Consider the following 26113-nt stretch of genomic DNA (forward strand, 5'->3'; position numbering starts at 1 on the left):
TGCAATCCCTATCAAAATTCCAAAGGCTTTCTTCATGGAAATAGAAAAAACAATCCAGAAATTCATTTGGAATCACAAAAAACCTTGAATATCTAAAATAATACTGAGCAACAAAAATGAGGCTGGTGGTATCACCATACCTGATTTTAACCTATACTACAGAGCCATAGTAACAAAAACAGCATGGTACTGGCACAAAAACAGACATGTAGATCAGTGTAACAGAATAGAGGACCCAGATGTAAGCCCAAGTAGCTATAGCCACCTGATATTCGATAAAAATGCCAAAAATTCTCATTGGAGAAGAGACAGCCTCTTCAGCAAATGGTGTTTTGAAAACTGGATAAATATCTGCAGAAGGATGAAAATAGATTCTTCTCTCTCGCCATGCACAAGAATTAAGTCCAAATGGATTAAAGACCTTAACATCAGACCGGAAACTCTGAAACTGCTAGAGGAAAAAGTAGGGGAAACCCTTCAACATATTGGTCTTGGCAAAGACTTTCTGAATACAACCCCAATTGCTCAGGCAATAAAACCACAGATTAACCACTGGGACCTAATGAAATTACAAAGATTTTGCACCTGCAAAGGACACAGTGAAAAAAGCAAAGAGGCAACCTACAGAATGGGAAAAAATCTTCGCCAGCTATATATCTGATAGAGGATTAATATCTAGGATATACAAAGAACTCAAACGTTAAATAATAAGGAATCAAACAAGCCAATCAAAAAATGGGCTATGGAGCTAAATAGAGCAGTTCTCAAAGGAAGAAATACGAATGGCATATAAGCACCTAAAAAAAATGTTCTACATCACTAGTCATCAGGGAAATGCAGATTAAAACTACATTGAGATTCCATCTCACTCCTGTCAGATTGGCCACCATCATGAAAACAAATGATCATAAATGTTGGCGGGGATGTGGAAAAAAAGGAACCCTTCTTCACTGCTGGTGGGAATGCAATCTGGTCCAGCCATTGTGGAAAACAGTGTGGAGGTTCCTAAAACAGCTAGAGATTGATTTACCATATGACCCAGCTATAGCGCTCCTAGGCATATATCCAAAGGACTCATCTCATTTCCTTAGAAGTACATGCTCAACCATGTTTATTGCTGCTCAATTTATAATAGCTGGGAAATGGAACCAGCCTAGATGTCCCTCAACTGATGAGTGGATAATGAAGATGTGGTACATTTATACAATGGAGTTCTACTCAGCAGTAAAGAAAACTGAAGTTATGAAATTTGCAGAAAAATGGATGAACCTGGAATGGATTATACTAAGTGAGGTAACCCAGGCCCAGAAAGCCACGCACCACATGTTCTCTCTCATATGTGGATCCTAGCTACAGATGAGTGAGCTTCTGTGTGAGAATGAAAATACTTAGTAGCAGAGGCATAAAGGGAAGAGAAAGGAAGGGAGGAGGATACTTAATAGGTTGATATTGTATATATGTAATTACAATGATTGTAATGGGGAGGCAATATGATGGAGAATGGAATTTCAAATGGGAAAGTGTGGGGGCAGGGAGGGAGGGAATTACCATGGGATATATTTTGTAATCATGGAAAATGTTAATAAAAATTTAAAAATAAATAAGTAAATAAATAAATAAATATTTTTTAAACTTTTTAAAAGGGCTAGAGGGATGGCTTAGTAGATAAGGCGTTCACCTGCAAAGCCAAAGGTCCCAGGTTTCATTCCCCAGGACCCACCTAAACCAGATGAACACGGTGGCGCATGCTTCTGTAATTTGTTTGCAGCGGCCAAATGCCCTGGCACACCCATTCTCTCTCTTTCTCATAAATAAAATTAAATTTAAATTTGAAAATAAGAAATTAAAAATAACGTTATAAAAGAGTAAGGTGGATAAAGATGACATTCAATGTCAACTTGTAGCCTACACACATGTATACATGTGGCACATATACCTGCAAGCATGTGCATTCATACATACATACACACACATACAAACGCCACATATAATCCCCCCAAAAAAGGACAAAAACTGTAATATTGAAGTTTTTTAAATTCAAATATATGCTGCTATCAAAAGACACATATCTAAGGCTAAGCACGCCTTTATTCCCAGCACTTGGGAAGGAGAGGTAGGAGGATCACGGTGAGTTCAAGGCCTCTCACTAGAGTGAGACCCTACCTCAAAAAAAATAAAAGACATATCTAAGAGTCTAGGAAGATTTCTCAGTGGTTAAATCGGCCTATCAGCATGGGTTTGACTCCCCAACACTCATGTAAAGCCAGATGCAGCTAGAGGCCCTGGCATGTCCATACATTCTCTCTGTCTCTCTCTCAGTCTCTCTCTCTCTGTCTCTCTCACATCCTCTCTCTCCTCTCTTTCTAACAAATAACAACTTAAAAATTAGAAAAAATATTTTTAAAAGAAAATTACACACTCTCTCTCTCCCTCTAGCTGTCTTTCTCTCTGTGTCTGTCGCTGTCAGATAAATAAATAAATAAATAAAATTTTTTAAAAAAAAAAGGGCTGGAGAGATGGCTTAGCGGTTAAGCGCTTGCCTGTGAAGCCTAAGGACCCCGGTTCGAGGCTCGGTTCCCCAGGTCCCACGTTAGCCAGATGCACAAGGGGGCGCACGCGTCTGGAGTTCGTTTGCAGTGGCTGGAAGCCCTGGCATGCCCATTCTCTCTCTCTCTCTCCCTCTAGCTGTCTTTCTCTCTGTGACTGTCGCTGTCAAATAAATTTAAAAAAAAAAATTTAAAAAAAGAAAATTACAATTAAAATGTTATCTAAATTAGAAAATGCATTATAAATATCTCTTCAGGCACTTTTATCCCTTACATACTATTATTCTAGGTTCAGGCCTGAGACAAATGTCTACAAACTACAATGGCATTGAACAGAACTAGGAAATAGAAAGACCTTAAAACAGCAAGAGACAAGAGTGGCATGCCTATAACCTCAGCACTCCGGAGGCTTTGGTAAAAGCAGCACAGGTTTGAGACCAGCCTGGGCTACATTGGGAGAGCTGGTCAAACCCTGTGGAAAAAAAAGAGGGAAGAGAAGACAAGAATGGGAGAGACAGAGCAGCAAGTAAGTAAGACTAGTGAGTGTTGATCAAATCTGCTATATATGGGGGGGGGGGAGTGGGCTGGAGAGACAGATGGCTTAGCAGTTAAAGGTTAAAGGACACAGGGTCAATTCCCTAGTACCGGTGTAAGCCAGATGCACACAGTGCACATGCGTCTGGAGTTTATTCTCAGTTGGCTGGGATCCTGACATGCCCAGTGTGTTTTTCTCATTCTCAAATAAATATTAAATAAATAAATAAATAAAATATTTTAAAAAGCAATGTAAGTGACACATTAATTAGTCGGGGGAAATTAACTGTAACCCAGTTTCTTTCATTACCCACAGCAAGGGCTAACCACTGAGATTCTATACTGAATTGAAGGTAGGGTCTTGCTCTAGCCCAGGCTGACCTGGAATTCACTAGTTTCAGGCTGGCCTCGAACTCACGGCGATTATCCTACCTCTGCTTCCGGAGTGCTGGGGTTAAAGGCGTGCGCCACCATGCCTGACTACACTTTGTTGCAAGTATTGAAATGTAGCTGCTTTCTTTTCACTATGGCTACTAACCTGAACAATGAAGATTCTGAGTTGCTGGCACCCATCTATCCTGAATGCACAGAAGCTTCTCTCCAATGAAAAAGAGAAAAGATCAGCCCAAGTTGCCAACATAACTGAATAGCATCTTGAGGCTTGGACAACAGGGGAGGGTAGAACTTGGGTTAAGGGAAAGAGTGGAGGGGGGACCACAAAACTGAACCCAAAATGAACTGGTACCATAGAATCCTACATCCTGGATGTCAGACTGAAAGGCAGAACCCTCAAGAGGACCTTAGGGGGAGCACCTGAATCGAAGGGCCCTGGAGAGGGTGAGACAAAACCTAACCTCAAATTTCTCCTGTTTCTCTTTTTCTCTTTTCTTTTCCCTTGGCACTGGCCCTTAATTCCCTGTACCAGAACACATCCACAATGAGCTGTTGATCAGAGAGGCCTACGAGATCTCCCAAAACAAACAAGGCAGACTTCTATCAGAGCACTTGATTAGCCACCAGAGGTTAATGGTAAGAAAGACACTACTGCTGAAGACACAATACACTGCTGGCACAGACCATGGAGAGACCTTTTTGGAATCCAGAAGAGAGCCAGTGCCCAGAAAATTAGCCCACCTAGTGCTGGAGGGCACTACATGAGCTACTGGAGGAAAGTGGCCAACATCTGTCCATGCAACAACCTGATGTGATGCTCACACAAGTGCAATAGTGGCACACGGTCATGGTGGGTAATCAACTGCTCTTGGATTGGCTAACAGATCTGCTCAGTGGAAAGGAACCCACAGCTAGAACTAGGGAACAAGTCAGAATCATATCCAGATGATGTTTCTGCTTTCCACTGTCAAGTTCCCACTAACCTTAGACTATAAATTAATAATTAATAATGATTATCACATTTAACCAGTGCTGACTTCTTTCTCTATCAGAGAAGATGTTTCTCTTTTACAGACAGGAGCTGGCCCTGAGGGGATAAATGACCCAGCATACTCCACCCCAGCCCCAGCTGAAACCACAGAAGAATTGGGGAAATGAGCAAAGTGCTTTCTTAGTGAATCTGGTATCAACATAAGGGTGATGGAGATACACACTGAGGACACGCAACACCTATCAAACCAGAGATCCAGAGACTCCCAAGTGCCCATCACTGAAGCAGGTTTAAAATGCTCACAGCATGGCTCAGGGGTTTTTACAAGAGCGGGTGGAAAAACAGAGCCACAAGTTGGGACATTTTGCACAGACATTGCCTCCCCACCCCATCATGCATGATCCCCAATCCTCATGGGGTTGACCTGCATCCCCAACAAGGAAGGCCTCCAGAAAAGGGGCAGGGAGTGGGAAAAGGATGGTACGCACATGTGCTGTTGACATACAAAATATGTCCACATCTAATAAAGTAAAAGAAAAAAGAAACTGTCACAGTAACATATCCTTATCACCACACTTGTGCCAATCAATCCAGCTGTGTCTTAAACATGTTCTACCATTGAGCTTCCTTGTTAAGTGTCAATCAATTCCCTTTTATTTTCTGAGCCCCTGTGAGATGTTTTTCTCTTTTCTATAATCAAAGGAGAACCCATTAGAACAGGTGCCATTCCAGTGTAATATTTTAGAGGCTTTCCCCCTTCCTGCCTTCCATGTGGCAGTAGCTCTCTATACTCTCTCCTCTTTCCTTCTCTTAATCTAATAACATCTCCATTACCCTTTAAAAAATTCTTTAATTATATTTTTGTTATCAAATTCCTGATTTCCAAAAGTCTCACAACCTGAACTCCAAAACCAGTACATGTAAATATCTGTTGGTTGAGCTGGAGAGATGACTCAGTGGCTAAGGAACCTGCCTGCAAAGCCTAAGGACCTAGGTTTAATTCCCTAGTGATGTAAAGTCAGATGCACAAGGGGGCACATGCATCTGGAGTTCATTTGTAGTGGCTAAAGGCCCTGTCATGCCATTCTCTCTCTTTCTCCCCCGCCCCACCTCTCTTGCTCTCAAATAAATTTTTTTTAATTTTTTATTTATTTATTTGAGAGTGAGAGACACAGAGAGAAAGACAGATAGAGGGAGAGAGAGAGAATGGGCGCGCCAGGGCTTCCAGCCTCTGCAAACGAACTCCAGACGCGTGCGCCCCCTTGTGCATCTGGCTAACGTGGGACCTGGGGAACCAAGCCTTGAACCAGGGTCCTTAGGCTTCACAGGCAAGCGCTTAACCGCTAAGCCATCTCTCCAGCCCTCAAATAAAATTTTAAATAAGTAAATCAAGTAAATATTTAAAAAAATAAATAACTGCTGGCTACACTATCTTGGTATTTGACATCCAAACATGGAGTGCCAAATAGAGTGGAGTAAGGCAGTATGCTCTGACATTCAAAATCATTATCCAAACTTAGCAATTAAGCATATTTTAAATGAGATACCTGTAATGTGAATCATGCAGAAGTATAGAAGAGATTTGTAATATCAAAGTAAAAACCACAGGAAATAATTTATAAAGAAACGTATTTTTGCCAGGCATGGTGGCACACGCCTTTAATCCCAGCACTCAGAAGGCAGAGGTAGGAGGACTGCTGTGACTCCAAGGCCACCCTGAGACTACACAGTGAATTCCAGGTCAGCCTGGGCCAGAGTGAGACCTTACCTAGAAAGGAAGAAAGGAAAAGAGGGAGAGATGGACAGAGGGAGATAAGGAGGGAGGAAGGGAGGAAGGGAGCGAGGGAGAGAGGGAGCGAGGGAGCGAGGGAGCGAGGGAGCGAGGGAGCGAGGGAGGGAAGGAAGGAAGGAAGGAAGGAAGGAAGGAAGGAAGGAAGGAAGGAAGGAAGGAAGGAAGGAAGGAAGGAATATTTAAGATGGCTGAAGATAAAATAAAATGAATGAAAACATGATGCTTTGGGAAGATCTTCAAATTTTAACTTTACAGTTTTCACTGAAAGTAAGTTTAACACATATTGCTTCATTTAAGTTGAACAACAATTATCTGAGAATATGGAATAAACTACTATCAGCCTGGGTAATTCATACAGGCACAAAATTCTGTGAGAATTTACTTTAGCATAAAAACTCTATTTCAAGTCTACGGTGAAAAAAGGTATTACTCAAACACAATGTAGGGCTGAGCATGGTGGCTACATCTGTAATTCCAACATTAAGAAGGCAGAGGCAGGAGGATTAAGAGTTCAAAGCCATCCTTGGCTATATTGTAAATTTGAGGCCAGCCAGAGTTACATGAGACCATGCCTCAGAAAAAAAGAAAAACAAAGCACAGCTCTGCTTTCTGATCAGTGGCAATGTAACAGGTCACACCTCAAACTCCCACTACTACGCAGAGTGCCTATAGCTATGCCTCCCTCACCATGACACTATGAGATTAAGTCCTTTTCCCTTGAAGTTAATTCTGTCTGGTATTTTGTCCCCGACACAAGAAAAGCAACTAATACAGAAAACTGGTACTAAGAAATGAATTCACTACTATAATAAACCTGACCATGTGGTGGGTCATAGCTCATCTGACAGAGTAATTGCCTAGCAAGCAGGGAAGACCTAGGTTCAATCCTCATCACACCTGTAATCTCAACATTTAGGAGATGGAGGCAGGAGAATAAAGTCATTCTCAGCTGCATACCAAGTTTGAGGAAAGCCTGAACCTCAAGAAACCTTGTGTCTCAAAAATGGAGATGACTTTGTAACTGTGGGCTAATGAAGCCCTAGAATACTATGAACACTGTTGAATGGACCAACAGCCAACAGAAGGCAGACAGTAAACCAGTACAGATTGTGCTCACAGATTTCGGGGGGAAACAAAGATTCTATAGGGAAGTAGACTAGAGGCCATTCAGGTTACATTCTGACAAAGAACCAGGCTACACCTGTGTGTGAAAACTTCAGTGAGGCAAACTACAAAAGCTAAGGAGTAAATTTTTGGGGGGATGAAAAGCAAATTTCAACACAACACAACATTCAAGCTGTAGTATGAGTGTTGTGCCTTGAGGGCAAAACTCCACACACGAAGGTGCAATAATGCAGAAAATTTTTCATTAAAACAGACAGAGTCTATGCAGCACATGTTCTCTAAAGATTTTTTTTAAATACAAATAAGGGCTGGAGAGATGACTTAGTAGTTAAGGTAGGTACTTGCTTGCAAAGTCTAGGGAACCATGTTCAAATCTCCAGGTCCCACGTAAGCCAGAACCACAACGTAATGTAAGCATGCAAGGTCACACATGCACACAAGATGGCATGTTCAACTGGAGTGGCTGAGGGATTAGCACACCAATTCTCTTTCTCTCCCTCGCTCTCATAAAAATTAATTAATTAATTAATTTTAAAAATCTGGGCATGGTGGTGCACGCCTTTAGTCCCAGCACTTGGGAAGCAGAGATAGTATGATTGCTGTTAGTTTGAGGCCACCCTGAGACTACATAGTGAATTCCTAATAAGCCTGGGCTAGAGTGAAAACCCTACCTCAAAAAATCAAAATTAAAAATAAAATATACAATGATTGTGATGGGAAGGTAATATGATGGAGAATGGAATTTCAAAGGGGAAGTGGGGGGGGGGAATTACCATGGGATATTTTTTTATAATCATGGAAGATGCTAATAAAAATTTTAAAAAAATAAAATAAAATAAAAATAAATAAATAAAAATAAAATATATACATATAAATAAACAGTTGCCAGACATGGTGGTGCACCTTTAATCCCCACACTTGGGAAGCAGAGGTAGGAGGGTCACTGTGAATTTGAGGCCAGCTTGAGACTACATAGTGAATTCCAGGTCAGCAGATGCTGAAGTGAGACCTGTGCTGGAGAAAGAGATGGGTCAGTGGTTAAGGCACTTGCCTGTGAAGCCTAAGGATCCAGATTCAATTCCTCAGGACCCACATAAGCCAGATACACAGCATGCCACATGTGTCTGGAGCTTATTTGCATTGGCTAAATGCCCTGGTGCACCCATTCTATCTGCCTCTTTGTTTCTTTCTTTCTCTCTCAGTAAGAAAAATAAAATCAAGCTTTCAGCGACAAGGGGGACGTGGAGATTGCCGCTGCGAAGGACATGGTACTCCGCGGATGTCTTGGGCCCCTGCCCGCCTTCCCGTCTAATAAAATGGCTTAAGCGCAAAAATAAATAAATAAATAAATAAATAAATAAATAAATAAATAAATAAATAAATAAAATATCTAAAATAAAACCCTACCTCGAAAAACCAAAAATAAAAATAGTTATAGGCCGGGCGTGGTGATGCACACCTTTAATCCCAGTACTCAGGAGGCAGAGGTAGGACTGCCTTGAGTTCAGGCCACCCTGAGACTACATAGTGAATTCCAGGTCAGCCTGAGCCAGAGTGAGACTCTACCTCGAAAAACCAAATAAATAAATAAATAAACCCCCCCAAAAAAAAAAAAACAATCAAATTTATAAAATTGTTATATTATAAACTTAAGAAAAGATAATAATTTATTCCAGAAAGTAATTGAATAAAAGATTAGTGGCCAATACTTATTTACATATATACCAATGAAGATAAATTTGATTAATTTTCCACATCAGTTAGCAAAACTTCTAACATTTTTTTTCTTTTTCTTTTTTTTTTTTTTTTTTCACTATGTAGTCTCAGGGTAGCCTCCAACCCATGGCAATCCTCCTACCTCTGCCTCCCAAATGCTGGGATTAAATGAATGCACCACCACGCCCAGCTCTAACATTTCTATCCCATGATTCTAGAACTGAACAATTGCCTCCACTTACAAGTGAGATATTTAAAACATATAAACACTGTGTGACTGTTCATGTGCTATTAAATGGTCAGTCCTCAAAAGTAAATTAATTTTATTAAAACTGTTATCAAAGGGACTGCAGAGATGGCCTAGTGGTTAAGACACTTGCCTGTGAAGCCCAAGGACTCAGGTTTGATTCACCAGTCCCCACATAAAGCCAGATGCACAAGATGGTGCATGTGTCTGGAGTTTGTTTGCAGTAGCTACAGACCCTGGCACACAGTCTCTCCCCCACAGCCTTCAAAATAAATAAATTTTAAAATATATATTTTACGGGGCTAGAGAGATGGCTTAGCGATTAAGGCACTTGCCTGTAAAGCCAAAGGACCCAGGTTCAATTCCCCAGGACCCACATTAGCCAGATACACAAGGGGGCACACACCTGGAGTTCGTTTGCAGTGACTAGAAGCCCTGGATGCACATTCTCTCTCCCTCCCTATTTCTCACTCTCAAATAACTAAATAAATAAATGATGTAATATATGTATTAAAAATTGTTATCACCAGCTACAGAATCGAGGACTATGACTGCAATGTTTTTGTCCTGCCTTGATACAGAGTGTTTGTATGTATCTACACCAATATTACGATTATATCATTAGCTAACTGTTGAATTTATATTAGACCCATTATATTAGAGACTAAGCTTTGGGTTGGGGGGAAGATTTTGTGGTTCCAATTGTATGTGGAATAGTTATGCCATGTTAGGTGGAATTATGAGCTTGTTACCGTCTTCATTTGGAAATTAAGTATGATGTAAGGAGACACGATTTGATGCCAAGTTCACAAGGGGTGGACTTGTGATAGTTAAGGTGTTGTCAACTTGATCTGTTTAGTAATCCACAGAAATCCCTTTCGGGTGAGTCTCAGAGGTTGCTTCTAGGAAGGATCAACTAAAGGAGGAAGTCCTTCCCCCAGAGTGGGTGGCCCCGCTCAGAGGGGGACTTGATATAAGGAAGCTCTGGGTAAAAAGAGCCCCTTCCTTTCCTTCCCTGCCTCCCTCCCTCCCTCCCACTTGGCTGCTGGAGCTGCTCGCTAGCTTCCAGTGTGGATTGAAGACCAGTGCAGACTAAAGACCAGCATCAACTGAAGACCTGTGTGGATGGAAACTCAGAGGCTCCTGAGGAAGCCTCCAGGCGTTTCGGCACCATCTGCAGGGCCAGGTCGGGATGCTGAGGCATCTGGCCACGTGGACTGAGTAGCTACCAGGTTCGGTGATTCTTGGCCTGCAACTGCTATTGGACTACTATAAGCTGATCCAATAAATTCCCTTTTTAAAATTAAAAATAAAAATAAAAAATGACAGCCAGGCATAGTGACACATACCTTTAATCCCAGCACTTGGGAGGCAGAGGTAGGAGGACTGCCTTGAGTTCAAGGCCACCCTGAGACTACATAGTGAATTCCAGGTCAGCCTTGGCTACAGCAAAACCCTACTTTGAAAACCAAAATTTCAAAAATGAGCTGGGTGTGGTGGCACACACCTGTAATGCCAGCACTTTAGAGGCAGAGGTAAGACCATCACTGGAGTTTGAGGACAGCCTGGGGTTACAGTGAGCCAGGTAAGCCTGGGCTACAAAGAGGTACCCCTGACCAAGAAAGCCAAATGTTGCATGTTCTCTCTCATATGTGGGTCCTAGTTACAAATGTTCAGACTTGTGAGTTGTAAAAATCAGTAGCAGAGACCAGTAAGCTAGAAAAGGGCTATGAAGGAGGGACAAGAGGGGTGGACTTAAGGGGATGGCAATATATATATGTAAGTAGATGAACAGATTACTGCAGGTAGAATGGCCTAAGCAAGGTCAAAAGAGTTTGCATAAAAGAGGGGGGGTAATGATAATTCAGGATATTGTGAATAAGCCATATGATAGCCTACATTTTGTATAATGGCACACCCAGAAGCCATAAACTCTTACTAGAAAAATTTAGTGCTAGGGATGGGATACCTCCCAATGAGTTGTTCGTCAGGGGAGTTCCAGATGGACCCCCCCCCTAAAAAATTATAATCTATTGCCAAGGCCCTTGGTTTCCCGCCAGAAATAGATGATAACAGCCTATTGCTGAAGACTCCACATGCCTGGGTTGCAAGATTACTGAGAAATCAAACTGGGGCTGAGCTAAAAACCTTCCTGTAGACCAGCTGATAGAAAGGTGGAAAACGCTGCACTGCATGCAGCCCTATGGAAGACAGAAGCCATCAGTGGTGAAGAGTGGACACTACAAGCCTCAAGTTTGGCCAGCCAGGCCAAATGAGCCAGTGGGTGCAATAGTGACTTGTCTATTATGGGGAAAACCAACTGCTGTCTAATTGCACTGGAGTCCTGCTCTATGAGAGGGAATACATACCTGGTAATGAAAACCTAATCAAAAGCCTATGGTAGGGGAGGTCATGAGCCTTAGGAGTGTTAACGACTGCTCTTCTCTGGCTAAATGCATGTATTATGCTCGCCAAACTGCCCTGTAAGCACTTAATGTTCATACCCATATATTAATGCTACTCTCACTTTTGGTTAGAGAAGCTTCTTTTTTCAGATGGAGGTGACCACTGGGATGACCCAACAGTATTGACAAGATGTGACAGGTCAGCACTGAAACATCTCTATCACACCTTCCAAGGCATAAAGTAGCATGTGTATCTGGAGTTCATTTGCAGCAGCTGGAGTCCCTGGTGTGCCCATTCTGCCTCCTCCCTCCCTCCCTCCCTCCCTCTCTCTCTCTCTCTCTCTCTCTGCCTGAAACAAATAAACAAATAAATAAAATCTATTTTTGTTTTGTTTTGCTTTGTTTTTGTTTTTTGAGGTAGGGTTTCACTCTAGCCCAGGCTGACCTGGAATTCATTACGTAGTTTCAGCGTGGTCTCACACTTATGGCAATCCTCCTACCTCTGCCTCCCAAGTGCTGGGATTAAAGGCGTGTACCACCATGCCCGGCAATAAAATCTATATTAAAAAAATATATATTATTTTCAACTGGGTGTGGTCAGACTGTCCCTCACCTGTGGAAGCTAAAGACAGAACTCAAGAAAGTAATGAGGTCAGAGAATATAGCCAAAGTTTATGACAGAAATGAATGAAAATGCCATTATACTTGTGCATGATGGTGCACACCTTTAATCCTAGCACTTGGGAAGCAGAGGTAGGAGGATTGCCAAAAATGAGTTTGAGACAAATTTGAGACTACATAGTAAGTCGAGGTCAGCATAGGGTAGAGCGAGTCTACCTTGAAAAACCAAAAAAAAAAAGCCAGGTGTGGTGGCGCATGACTTTAATCCCAGCAATATCTGTATCACACCTTCCAAGGCTCAGGGTCTAATGCGGAAGAGGTGGCCGAAAGAATATAAGAGCCAAAGGAAGGGCAGGACTCCATATAACCTGCTCCCTCCAGACATAAAATGGCCTGGATATCCATGGCCTCACAGTGCCTGACACTACTTGCATAAGACCATCATAAGAGGAAGAAAAGATAAAGACATCAGAAGTAAGAGAAACTGATTGCAATGGAGAGGGGGTATGATGTAGAGTGAAGTTTCAAAGAGGTAAGTGGGGGGAGTGAGGGTATTACCATGGAGTATTTTTTATAATCATGGAAGTTGTTAATTAAAAAATAAAAAAATTTGGGCTGGAGAGATGGCTTAGCGGTTAAGCGCTTGCCTGTGAAGCCTAAGGACCCTGGTTCAAGGCTCGGTTCCCCAGGTCCCACGTTAGCCAGATGCACAAGGGGGCGCATGTGTCTGGAGTTCGTTTGCAGAGGCTGGAAGCCCTGGCGCGCCCATTCTCTCTCTCTCCCTCTATCTGTCTTTCTCTCTGTGTCTGTCGCTCTCAAATAAATAAATAAATAAATAATGAACAAAAAAATATTTAAAAAATAAAAAAAATAAAAAAAATTTAAAAATTCAAAAAAAAAAAAAGGCAGGTGTGATGGTGCATGCCTTTAATCCCAGCACGTAGGAGGATCACAGTGAGTTCAAGGCCACCTTGAGACAACATAGTGAATTCTAGCCTGAGCTAGAATGAGACCCTACCTCAAAAAAAAAAAAACAAGGGCTGGAGAGATGGCTTAGCGGTTAAGCGCTTGCCTGTGAAGCCTAAGGACCCCGGTTCAAGGCTTGGTTCCCCAGGTCCCACGTTAGCCAGATGCACAAGGGGGCGCACGCATCTGGAGTTCGTTTGCAGTGGCTGGAAGCCCTGGCGCGCCCATTCTCTCTCTCCCTCTATCTGTCTTTCTCCCTGTGTCTGTCACTCTCAAATAAATAAATAAAATATGAACAAAAAAAAAAACAAGCCATTATAAAACCATTCTCTTATAAACACATATCAATAATTTTAATATAGAAATTTTAAAACAATAAAAATAATACCATATATAGTCTGCTGTTTTTTTATACCTGTAATAACAGTACTCAGGAAGATGAGGTAAGAAGATCATATATTCAAAGTCAGCCTAAGTACAAGGCAAGACTCTGCCAAGTAGTAAGAAATAGAGAAGAGAGCAAGGGAGGGCTAGTTATTTAATACTCTTATTCTCTACCCTTATAGTCACTGCAGACATATTGCTGGGTTGGGAATGTAGCTAAATTGGAAGAATGCTTGGCTAGCATGCACAAAGTCCTGGGTATTATTCCCCAGCACCACATGTTTTGTTTTGTTTTTCTTTAGTGGGATGAAAGTACATGCCTGTAAACCCAGCAGAGGCAGGAGGATCATCCTTCCAGCTTGGGCTACATGAGACCCAGTCTCAAAAAAGAAGAAAAAGTTTATGCTACGAGACAGAAACAATGTGTAGAGAGAGTTGCTGTGGTCAGTAGGGTATGGTTCAGTAGCCTGGCTTATAATGTTACTCACTGGACTGAGTTAGAAGGTACTAAGTTCAGTTAAAAAAGATTTTTGTTTGTTTGTTTGTTTGTTTGTTTTTTGAGGTAGGGTCTCACTCTAGGCCAGGCTGACCTGGAATTCACTATGGAGTCTCAGGGTAGCCTCGAACTGACGGCAACCCTCCTACCTCTGCCTCCCAAGTGCTGGGATTAAAGGTGTGCGCAACCATGCCCAACTAAAAAAGATTTTAATGCAGTGTTATAATTTTCTCAAAAAATGTGTGAAGAAATACATTAATACTGCTTTTGCTTTTCCAAAACTTCAATGCAATTTTTCAAAGCTAAAGAAAATATCTTTTCTCTTTATACTTGCTTTATCACAGAGATCTATAAACATTATTAAATAGAATCAGGCACTGCCATTCAGTAAAATGAAAAATAGGAGAAATGAGCCTGGCAAACGTATGTATGTTTAAAAAACTCATAATTCAACAAACAATAAAAAAAATAGGGACTAGGGCTGGCTGGAGGCCCTGGTACGTCCATTCTCAACTCCCCACCCACCTCTTTCCATCTCAAAATAAATAATAAATAAAGCCAGATGTGGTGCTATATGTTTCTGATCCCAGGACTCAGGAGGTGGCCAAAGGAGGATCACTGTGAGTTCAAGGCCAGCCTAGGACTACTGAGTGAGTTTGGGCTTACAATGAGACCCTACCTCAAAAATAAATAAATAAATTGCTGGGCGTGGTAGCACAAATCTTTAATCCCAGCACTCGGGAGGCAGAGGTGGGATGATCACACTGAGTTCGAGGCCACCCTGAGACTCATAATGAATTCCAGATCAGCCTGGTCTAGACAGAGTCCCTAACTTGAAAAACCAAAAAATAAGTAAATAAATATAATATGGCACACAAACAGAAATATAAATTTTGATAAAGTTCAGCACTCCGTAATAAAACCCCTGAAAAATAAAATTAGGAAAAGAAAGAATGTATCTCAACCTACACCCAACATTATACTAAGTGTGGGAAAGACAAAAGGCATTTCCTCTAAAATCAGGAAGGAATCAAGACTATTCAATTTCTCTATTCTATTATTCCAATCTATTATTCAGTCTAGAACTTGAAGTCTTAGCCAGAGCAATAAGGCAAGAGAAAGAAACACAGAGGAAAGGAAGATGTAGTATTATTCCAATATACACACAACATGAGATAATCCTGCGTTTAAAAGACCTGAGACTCAGTACTGCAATATCTCTATCACACCTTCCAAGGCTCAGGGTCTAATGCGGAAAAGGTGGCAGAAAGAATGTAAGAGCCAAAGGAAGGGTAGGACTCCTTACAACGTGCTCCCTCCAGACATAAAATGGCCTGGATATCCATGACCTCACAGTACCTGATACTACCTACACGAGACCATCATAATCGGGGGAAAAGATCATGACATCAAAATAAAAGAGAGACTGATTGAGATGGGAGGGGATATGATAGAAAATGGAGTTTCAAAGGGAAAGTGGAGGGAGGGAGGGTATTACCATGAGATATTTTGTATAATCATGGAAGTTGTTAATAAAAATTTGAAAAATAAAGTCCTGAGACTCAATCAGAAAATTCTTAGATCTGATCAATACTTTCAGCAAAGTAATAATACAAAACCAACATACAATAGTGTACATGCTGAGAAAGAAATCAAAGAAACAATCCTAATCGCGATAGCCTCATATAAAAAAAAAACTAAAGAACCAACTAACAACCAAGGAGGTGATGGCAAGATGGCTCAGCAGGTAAGACAGCTTGCCATGCAAGCATGTGGCCCTGAGAGCCCAATTCACCCAGCACCCTAACAGCTAGGCACTGCAGTGTTATGGAGAGTAAAGACCAGAGAATTGCTGGGACTCACTGGTCAGCCAGTCTAACTGAAAACAGCAGCTCCAGAACCAGTGAGAGCTTCTTTTAAAGAAATGCATAGGTGAGCACAAAGAAGAGGACAAACGATGGTCTCCTTGTGCCCAGGGTACATGCATTTGCAGATATAGCACGCCACACACACATACACACACAAATAAAAAGACATTAGAAGACAGAAAGACATCAAAATCAATACTATTAAGTAGGCTCTATTTCCGAAAGCTATCTATAGTTTCAATGTAGTCACCAATTTAAAAAAGAAAAAATTATAGAGGCAGACTGGAGAGATGGCTTAGCAGTTATGACATTTGGCCTGGAAAGCCAAAGGACCTGGGTTCAATTCCCCAGGACCCATTTAAACCAGATGCACAAGGTAATACATGCATTAGTGGTTTGTTTACAATAACTAAAGGCCCTGGCACACCCACCCATCCCCTCCCTTCCTCTCCCTCTCTCTCTCTCTCCCCCGCCCTCCCTCTTTCTCTCAAATAAAATTTAAAGGAAACTTCTTTTTTAACTTTTATTTATTTATCTGCAAGCAGAGAGACAGAGACAGGATGGGCACACCAGGACCTCTAGCCACTGCAAACAAATTCCAGATACATGCACCCCCTTGTGCATCTGGCTTACATGGACACTGGGGAATTGAACCTAGGTTCTTTGGCTTCGCAGGCAAGCGCCTTAACTGTTAAGCCATGTCTCTAGCCCTCAAATAAATAATTTTTTTAAAAAGGGGGGGACTGGATGGGGTGGAGAGATGGCTTAGCAGTTAGTTAAGTGCTTGCCTGTGAAGCCTAAGGACCCCCGTTCAAGGCTCCATTCTCCAGGACCCACATTAGCCAGATGCACAAAGGGGCGCAGGCGTCCGGAGTTTGTTTGCAGTGGCTGGAGGCCCTGGCGCGCCCATTCTCTCTCTCTCTCTCTCCCTGCCTCTTTCTCTCAAATAAAAGCATACATGAGGGCAGGCATTCAACAATATGAATATGTACATATGAATATGAACATTCCTTGTGCTCTAGCAATTGCACTAAGCATTCTAGAAAAACATTTGTACACAAATGTACAATTATGAATGAAACAGACACATACTATTAATGGTATGATAACAGCAAGAAAACTAAATCAATTCAAATGTTCACCAAAACTTGAATGAATAAATTGGTATATAATACAATATAATATGGATCACTTTATCATGATGAAATCTAATAATAAACTATGACTAACCACAGCAGTCTGAAATACACTTCCACAAATAATGCTCAACTAAATGTCTTAATCATATAAACTGCACAGTATTATTCAAATAATATAATTTTAAAAAGAAGAAAACCTACACTGTTTAAAGATATGCCCTTGGCATTTACATTTTTAGCAAGGAGTGGAGGTTTATCTTAGTAGCAGAGAGCGCTTGCACAGCAAGTCTGAGGCCCTGGCTTCATTCTTCCCATAGAGGGACAAGGATTATGAAGACAACCAAGAACATAGCCACAAAAGCCTGGACAGCACCTACTTCTACAAAGCACATGTGCAAACAAAGTAAAGAGAAGGTAAGGTAGGCAAGGAGCACTTTTCTTGGTCTGGGCAAAGACATGCAAATATATATATATATATATATATATATATATATATATATATATATATTTGTGTGTGAGTGTGTATATACATACACACACATACACCTTTTTTTTGGTTTTGTTTTTGTTTTTCGAGGTAGGGTCTCACTCTAGCCCAGGCTGACCTGGAATTCACTATGGAGTCTCAGGGTGGTCTCGAACTCACGGTGATCCTCCTACCTCTGCCTCCCGAGTGCTGGGATTAAAGGCGTGTGCCACCACACCTGGCTGCAAATATTTTTTAAACTACATTCTCATATGTGTATGAAAAAGGGAAAAATAATTGTGTCTGTCTGGATGTTGTAGCACATGCCTATAGTGCATGCACTCGGCAGCAGAGGCACTGGGTTCATGACAATTGGGGTAAATGAAACCCCACCGAGAAGGAAGGGAGAGAATGGAGATGGTTGGGAAGAGAGGTCAGCAGTTAAAGATGCTCTTTTGCAAAGCCTACTGGCCTGGAATTCATTTCCTAGCACCCACATAAGCAGCTGGACATGGCCACACACATCTATAACCCAAGTCCATTGTGGGGGGGGTACCCAAAAATCACAGGGACTCACTAACAATCCATCTGATCAAAAATAGTAACAGTAAAAGTGACAGCTCTGGGCTGAATGGGAGACACAGTCTCAAGACAAGAGGTAGATGAGCTTCCTCTATTCAGAGGCAAGCACCTGATATTCTCTGGCTTCCACACGTGTGCACAGGTATGCACCATCTGCACACACACGTGCATACACTACACACACATCACAAGCCAGGCGTGGTGATGCACGCCTTTAATCCCAGCACTTGGGAGGCAGAGGTAGGAGGATTATTGTGAGTTTGAGGCTATCCTAAGACTTCATAGTGAATTCCAGGTCAGCCTAGGCTAGAGAAAAACCCTACCTTGAAAAAAATGAACGTGGCACATGTATCTGGAGTTTGTTTGCAATGGCTAGAATTCCCAGCTTGCCTATATTCATTCATTTATATTTCCTCTTCCAGCTCTCTGTCCTTGAAAATAAATAACTAATTTTTTAAAAATAAAGAAAGAATTATATGCCAGGCTGGAGAGATGGCTTAGTGGTTAGGGCACTTGCCTACAAAGCCAAAGGACCCACATAAGCCAGATACACCAGGTAGCGCCTATGTCTGAAGTTTGTTTCCAGAGGCCCACTCTTGGGGAAAAAAAAAAATACATGTCAAAGTATTTTTTGGTAAATTCACTGTGTATTTACAACTTACTTGCAAAGTGTTAACAAAAATATATGCATATATAATGAACAATAAAGCAAATTATAAAGAAAACCAAGGATGGAAAAGAGTTAATTTTTGAATCCTAGGCAGCAAACATACTAGTGTTCTTCATTCTCTCAACTTTTCAGTTTGTTGTTGTTGTTGTTTTAAACAAACTCCAGGTGCATGCACCACCATGCGCATGTGGCTTACTTGGCTAATGGGGAATCGAACATGGGGCCTTATGTTTCACATACAAGCTACTTAACTGTTAAGCTATCTCTCCTGCCCAATCTTAAAGTTTTAACAATTTAAAAAAGTGGGAATGGAGTAGAAAGACAACTAAAAGAAAAATAATGTTGCAAAGCTACAGAAAAACATTTTGTCATTTATAAACATGTCTACAAAGTCTTCAGAAGAACTTTCTCTCTTACATGAAACAATTCTGAGATTACTTGGCCCACTACCAAATGATCAATAAAAGCTAACAGATTTCAAACAAATACTTAACACACTACAAACAGCAATAGTACTAAAACCTGTAAATGATTCAAAGGATGTTTGTCATTGGCAAACAGAACACATCTCGTTATGATACCTCAGTGAATCCAAATACATCCTAATATCCATTAATCCTATGTACTGAGTGAGATACTGTGTTTTTTTTTTGTTTTTTTTTTTTTTGGAGCCAGTTTCACTTTGCCGCTCTGCTTGGCCTAGAATTCACTGTGTAGGCCAGGCAGGCTTCACATTTGCAGTAACTCCTGCCTCTACTTCCCAAGTGCTGGAATTATAGCCATGTAGCACCATCACCAGTAAGAAATACATTTCTTTCAAATATATTGAATTGAAACTATAATCACACATGAATCACAGCTTGTAGTAACCTAATATTGATTTCTGGTAGCAAAACAACTTTGAATAGCCATTTATCCAAAAAGACCATAAAATAAAATTCTTAAAATAGAACAAGAAACTGACATATTTGAGGAGAAATATGAAGACATGGTGAGTGCTTACTATGTACTTAGTGCCTTACATGCTTAACTCTAGTCGGGCTTTGAGGCGTGCACCTGCAATCCCAAATACTCAGGAGGCTAAGGCAGTTGAGACAGCTGAGTCTAGCAGTTTCATAGCTTGCACAGTAACACAGCAAGACCCATCTCCAAAAGACAAAGGCAGCTCAGTAGAAGGTCCTGCCACACAAACATTTGGGGGGGGGGGAGTTATGAGAGAGCCTAATCTGCCCTGAGTTTGATTCCTTAGCACCCATATGGACAGCTGGGCATAGCCACACCCATCTGTAACCCCAGCTCCGTGAGGAGCACACTGCACAATCACTGGACTCACTGGGCAGCCACTCAACTAAATCAACATCTCCAGGTCCAGTGAGAGCCTCCACTTCAAAAGAATAAGCAGGGCTGGAGAGATGGCTTAGCTGCACGCAAAGTCACACATGTGCACAAGGGGGCACATGCATCAGGAGTCTGCAGTGGCTGAGGCGCTGGCATGCCAAGTCTCCCTCTCTCATAAAAAAATAAAAAAGGCCAGTCTGTTGGGCTTGCCTCAAAGAAAAGGAAAAAAGAAGCAGTAAGCAACAGAAGAAAGATACCCAGTGTTGTCCTCTGGCCTTCACACACTTGAGCACACAAAAGACACACTTGTACGCACACACGTGAATATACAACAGATACTACACACACAATACATGAGAGAGAGAAAGGGGGCTGCAGATGTAAATATAGCTTAGTGTATAGACCATGTACCTAGCATGCATGATACCCTAGGTTCAATCCCTAGAACTGCATGACTATAATCCCAAATTCAAGGTTATTCTGAGGAAAGAGAACCTTGGTAAGGTAAACACTATTACCTATGAGATGAAAATCCTCAAGCACTGATATGTTAACATGGCATGCCTATAAATAACAGTTCCAAAGTGATAAGGCTGAAATTTGAATCCAAAACTGTTGGAAATCTAGGTTTGTAAATCTATATTTCATCCACTTCATTAGACATAATGGATTTAAGATTAACAGAAGTCGGGCGTGGTGACACACACCTTTAATCTCAACACTTGGAGGCAAAAGTAGGAGATTTGAGTTCCAGGCCACCCTGAGACAACATAGTGAAACCCTACCTTGAAAAACCAAAAAAGAAAAAGATGAGCTGGAGATATAGCTCAGTTGGTAGGGTGCTCTGCTCGAATGCACAGAGCCCTAGGTTCCAACCCCAACCTTTCACAAACCAAGCATGGCAGTGCACAGCTGCAACTCCAGCAATCATAAGGTAAAGGCAAGAGGATCAGAAGTTCAACGCCATCCTTGGCTACACAGTGCACTGAAAGCCAACCTGGGCTACATGACACCCTGTGTGGTGCTTTGAATAGATGGCCCCCAATATATTCAGTTGTTTATTTGTTTGTAGTTTGCATCTGCAGCCACCTGGCTGGAGGCAGTGTCACTGAGTGGATCTTAAAGTGTGGTGGTGGGTTTCAGATTTCAATCTAAAGATATGCAAAGTGTGCCTAGCTGGAGCTCCTGAAGTGTGCTATGTGGCTTTTAGCTTTTAGCTTGTGCCTCTCTCCCTCTGCTTAGCCCTGTGAAGGCAGGCCAGCTTTTCTGTCATTTATGAAACTTCCCCTGGATCTGTAAAGTTCAATAAATTCTTTTCTCTATAACTGTGCCTGGTCTGGAAGTTCATTTCAGTGAACCTGAAGCTGCCTGCTATACCCTGCTTCAAAAGAACAGGTTAGGGATGGCTCAGTCAGTGAGGTGCTTAGCTTGCAAAGATGAGAATCTGAATTCTATCCCAAAGAACACAGGTAAAAAAGCCAAGTCTAGTGCTGGGTGCTTGTAATCCCTGTGCTGAGGAGGCAGAGATAGGTCAATCCCTGGAGCTTGCTCACTAGCTAGCCTAGCCTACTTGGTGAGCTCCAGGTCAATTGAGGGACCATGCCTCAAAAAAAAGGTGAGAGCCGGGCATGGTGGCACATGCCTTTAATCCCAGCACTCTGGAGGCAGAGGTAAAAGGATTGCCATGAGTTCGAGGCCACCCTGAGACTACACAGTGAATTCCTGGGCTAGAGTGAGACCCTATCTCAAAAACCAAAAAAAAAAAAAAAAAAAAAGCCTAAAAACAAACAAAAAAATGTCAATGGCACCTCAGAGGAATAACACCCAAAATTACCCTCTGGCCTCCACATGCGCACACCTGTGCACACATTAACATACATGCACAAAAAAATTGTGTCCCTAACACATAGGTTATATATATATTTTTGCTACAAAATCCAAGTTCCAATTCCTGGGCTGGGAAGATTCCTCAATAGTTAAAAGGTTCTTACTGGCAAATTCTGTCAACCCAGGTTCTATTCCCCAGTACCTACATAAAACTGGATGCATGCCATGTAGACTTTGTTTGCAGCACCAATAGGCCCTGGCATGCCCATCCTCCCACTTTCTACACAACTCACACTAAAAAAAAAAAAAAAAAAAAAAAAAGACTTACTGAGCGTGAAAGAGGAACATGAAGAAAGGGTGATTGCTTGCTGTGAGCTCACACTCTTTCACTGGCACATCTATCACCAGAGATTCTTCTAAGAATGGCTCAACTACTCACTTTTAGTTACTCTTGTCAGAACCCATGTTAACCCCAGTTAGTAGACACCAGGATTAAAGAGCATATTCCACAAAAAAAAAAAAAGACTTAAAAATTTCTACCCAGACATGCTAAGACTGCAAGGTCACTGAGAAATCTTACTAGAGCTGAGCTGAGCTGAAAACCTCAGCTATGTAGACCGGCTGACAGAAACCTGGAAAAAAATTATGCTACATGCAGCTCTGTGGGAGAGAAAGAAGTCACCAGTGGAGATAAAACAACACTGGACACTGCAAGCCTTAAGATGGGCCATCCAGGCCAAATGAACCAGTGGGTACTATAGTGGCGTGTCTGCTTTGGGGGAAATCAACCACTCTCAAATAGGACTGGAGGCCCGCTTCACGAGAGGGAATACATGCCTGACAACGAAAACCTACAATGGGGGAAGCCATGAGCCCTAGGGGTGTAACGACTGCTGGTGTCTGGCTAAATGTATATACTGTGCTCACCAAACTGCCCGGTAAGCATTTCTCTTGCTGTTCATACTCATATATTAATGTTACTCTCACTTTTGGTTACAGAAGCTTCTCTTTTCAGATGACAGTGACCACTGGAATGACTCAGAAGGCACCATGGTGCTGAGAAGTGAGAAAAGAGTGGTCAGCACTGAAACATCTCTATTACACCTTCCAAGGCTCAGCATCCATTGCAGAAGAGGTGGTGGAAAGAATGTAAGAGCCAAAGGAAGAAGGGTAGGACAGCTTACACCGCAATCTTCCAAACACAAAAGGCCTGGATATCCATGACCTTGCAGTGACTGGCACTACAAGACCATTTTAATAGGAGGAAAAGATGATGACATCAAAGTGAAAGAGAGACTGCTTTAGAGGGGGAGGGGTATGATGGCGAGTGGACTTCTGAAGAGTAAGATGAAGGGGGAGAGAATGATCATGGTTTATTGTCTATAACTATGAAAGTTGCCCACCATAAAAAAAAAAAAGAAAAAATTCCACCCAGCATAGTTGCACAAGCTAGACACAAAGTGGCACGTGTATCCGAGTTCATTTCCAGTGTATTTTTTTCCAGGTATCAGGAGGTATGTCCTTTGTTCTTGGCAGCTACTCAGCCAATGAAGGTGAAGTGGAAAATGAGCCCTTGTTTTAGTGTGTTACCTACCCCTTGGCTACAGGGATCTGGAGACTTGGTCCCTTTGCTAGGCCCTAGGAATCACTCAGATATCAAGACTGGCCACCTCCCCCATAGTAGTAGCCCATGCTTTCTTTCTCTCTCAAGACATATAAATAAAAAAATTTGGGGGGAGCTAGAGGGATGGCTTGGTGATTAAGGTGTTTGCCTGCAAAGCCAAAGGACCCAAGTTCAATTCTCCAGGAACCACATAAGCCAGATGCACAAGGTGGCACATGTGTCTGGAGTTTGTTTTCAGTGGCTGGAGGCCCTGACATGCTCATTCTCTGTCTGTCTGTGTATGTCTGTCTGTCTGTCTGTCTGTGTCTGTCTCTGTCTCTGTCTCTCTCTGACTCTCTCAAATAAACAAACAAATACAGCTTTTAGAAATATACATTTTTCCCACTGTTCTGATTTTGTAACAATCCGGACAGGCTTAACTTTCACCATATTAAGAACATGCATGGTCCCTAGACCTAGGTCTTTTCTTTTCCTAAGTGTGGTTTTATGAATGCTGGTGATAAGTCTAGGCAAAGAAAAAGAATTTTTTAACCCATTAAAAAAAAAAATTAAAGCTAGGCATGGTGGCACATGCCTTTAATCCTAGCACTCTGGAGGCAGAGGTAGAATTACAGTGAGTTCGAGGCCACCCTGAGACTACACAGTGAATTCCAGGTCAGGCTGGGCTAGAATGAGATCCTACCTCAAAAAAACAAATAATAATAATAATAATAATTTTTTTAAAAGCAGGGCATGGTGGCACACCTCTAATCATAGCACTCAGGAGGCAGAGGTAGGCGGATCACTGCAAGTTTGAGGCCATCCTGTGACTACATAGTAATTTCCAAGTCAACCTGGACTAGAATGAGACCCTACCTCAATAAAAACAAAAACACAAACAAACTTTAAAAATTCCCATTCCAGGCCAGGCTTGGTGGTCCATGCCTTTAATCTCAGCACTCAGGATACAGAGGCAGGAGGATCACCATGAGTTCAAGACCACCCTGAGATTACATAGTGAATTCCAGATCAACCTGAGCTAGAGTGAGATTCTACCTCAAAAAACCAAAAAATAAAAATAAAAATCCCATTCTTATCCATATCCTATCTGTGCACTGGAGTTTAACACAGAAGGACTGCCACAAATGCATGTCTAGCCTCAGCCATAGCAAGGCTTTGTCTCAGTTAAAACAAAAATAAAATACAGAGGCTGGAGAGATGGCTTACCCGTTAAGGTGTTTGCCTGCAAAGCCAAAGGGCCTTGGTTCAACTCCCCAGAACCCACATAAACCATATGCACAAGGGGGCACATGCATCTGGAGTTCGTTTGCAGTGGCTGGAGGCCCTGGCACACCCATTATCTCTCTCCCTCTCTCTGACTCTTTCTCTCTCTCATATAAGCAAATAAAAATCAAGTTTAAAAAAAAACACATACAAAATGTACAAAGAAACCTACACAATAAGAGCTACCTCGTTTTGGGCTGATGAGATGGCTCGATGAATAAAGTGCTTGCTATACAAGCATTAGGACCTGAGTTTGGATTCCCAGAACACACATAAAATGCCAAGCATGGTGGCACATGCCTATAATCCCAGCCCTGGGGAGAAAGAGACAGGTGCATCCCTGGATTTTACTGAATAGCTTGTCTAGTTGAATTGGTGAGTGCCAGGTTCAGCAAGAGAGACACTGTCTCAAAGAATAAGGTCAAGAGCAACTGAGGAAGACCCCCAACATCAGCCTCTAGCCTCCACACATACCTGCATACACATACAAACACGCACAAGCAGATACTACATGCACATATACTACACACACATCCATGTTAAGAAAAGGTTATGTCAATTAAAATTAAATATTCATGAACCTGATTAGGTCAAGAAGATATGAAGTACTTTGTGATATTCTAGCAATACTCTATGTTTTTAGTTACCAGTTGTTGGTTGCATTGGTATGTTCACTTGACAAAAATTCACTAAGCTGTAGTTTTCTCATGGTATCAAAGTGTTGATAGCTAGTCTTAATCCCAGCACTTGAGAGGCAGAGGTAGGAGGATCACTGTGAGTGAATTCCAGGTCAGCCTGGGCTATAACGAGACCCTACCTTGAAAAAGCAACAAAAAAAAAGATACAAGCTAGGTGTAGTGGCGCACACCTTTAATCCCAGCACTTGGGAGGCAGAGGTAGGAGGAATGCAGAGTTCAAGGCCACCCTGAGACTACATAGTGAGTTCCAGGTCAGCCTGGGCTACAGTGAAACCCTACCTCAAAAAAAAAAAAAAAAAAGATACAAAGCCAACACATAGCCAAGAATGTCAGCCACTTGGGGGGCAGGAAAGAACTGAGCCAAAAATTTTTTTCTTGGGTATCAAACCAGAACTTAAAAAGAACTTAAGCTCAAAAACTTC

General features: G+C 41.8%; 1 protein-coding gene and 1 non-coding gene across 10 annotated transcripts in view; one reads left to right on the forward strand and one right to left on the reverse strand.

Moving 5' to 3' along the window:
* Myo9a (myosin IXA) overlaps positions 1-26113 on the reverse strand; it is a 231482-nt gene that overhangs the window by 192803 nt on the left and 12566 nt on the right. The gene's annotated exons all lie outside the window — the stretch shown is intronic.
* Positions 24099-24235, forward strand: LOC123464260. The gene has a single exon (XR_006639490.1). It is a non-coding gene; the product is annotated as a small nucleolar RNA SNORA72 (small nucleolar RNA).

The sequence above is a fragment of the Jaculus jaculus genome, chromosome 10 (genome assembly GCF_020740685.1).
Source record: "Jaculus jaculus isolate mJacJac1 chromosome 10, mJacJac1.mat.Y.cur, whole genome shotgun sequence".
In the NCBI taxonomy this organism is placed as follows: domain Eukaryota; kingdom Metazoa; phylum Chordata; class Mammalia; order Rodentia; family Dipodidae; genus Jaculus; species Jaculus jaculus.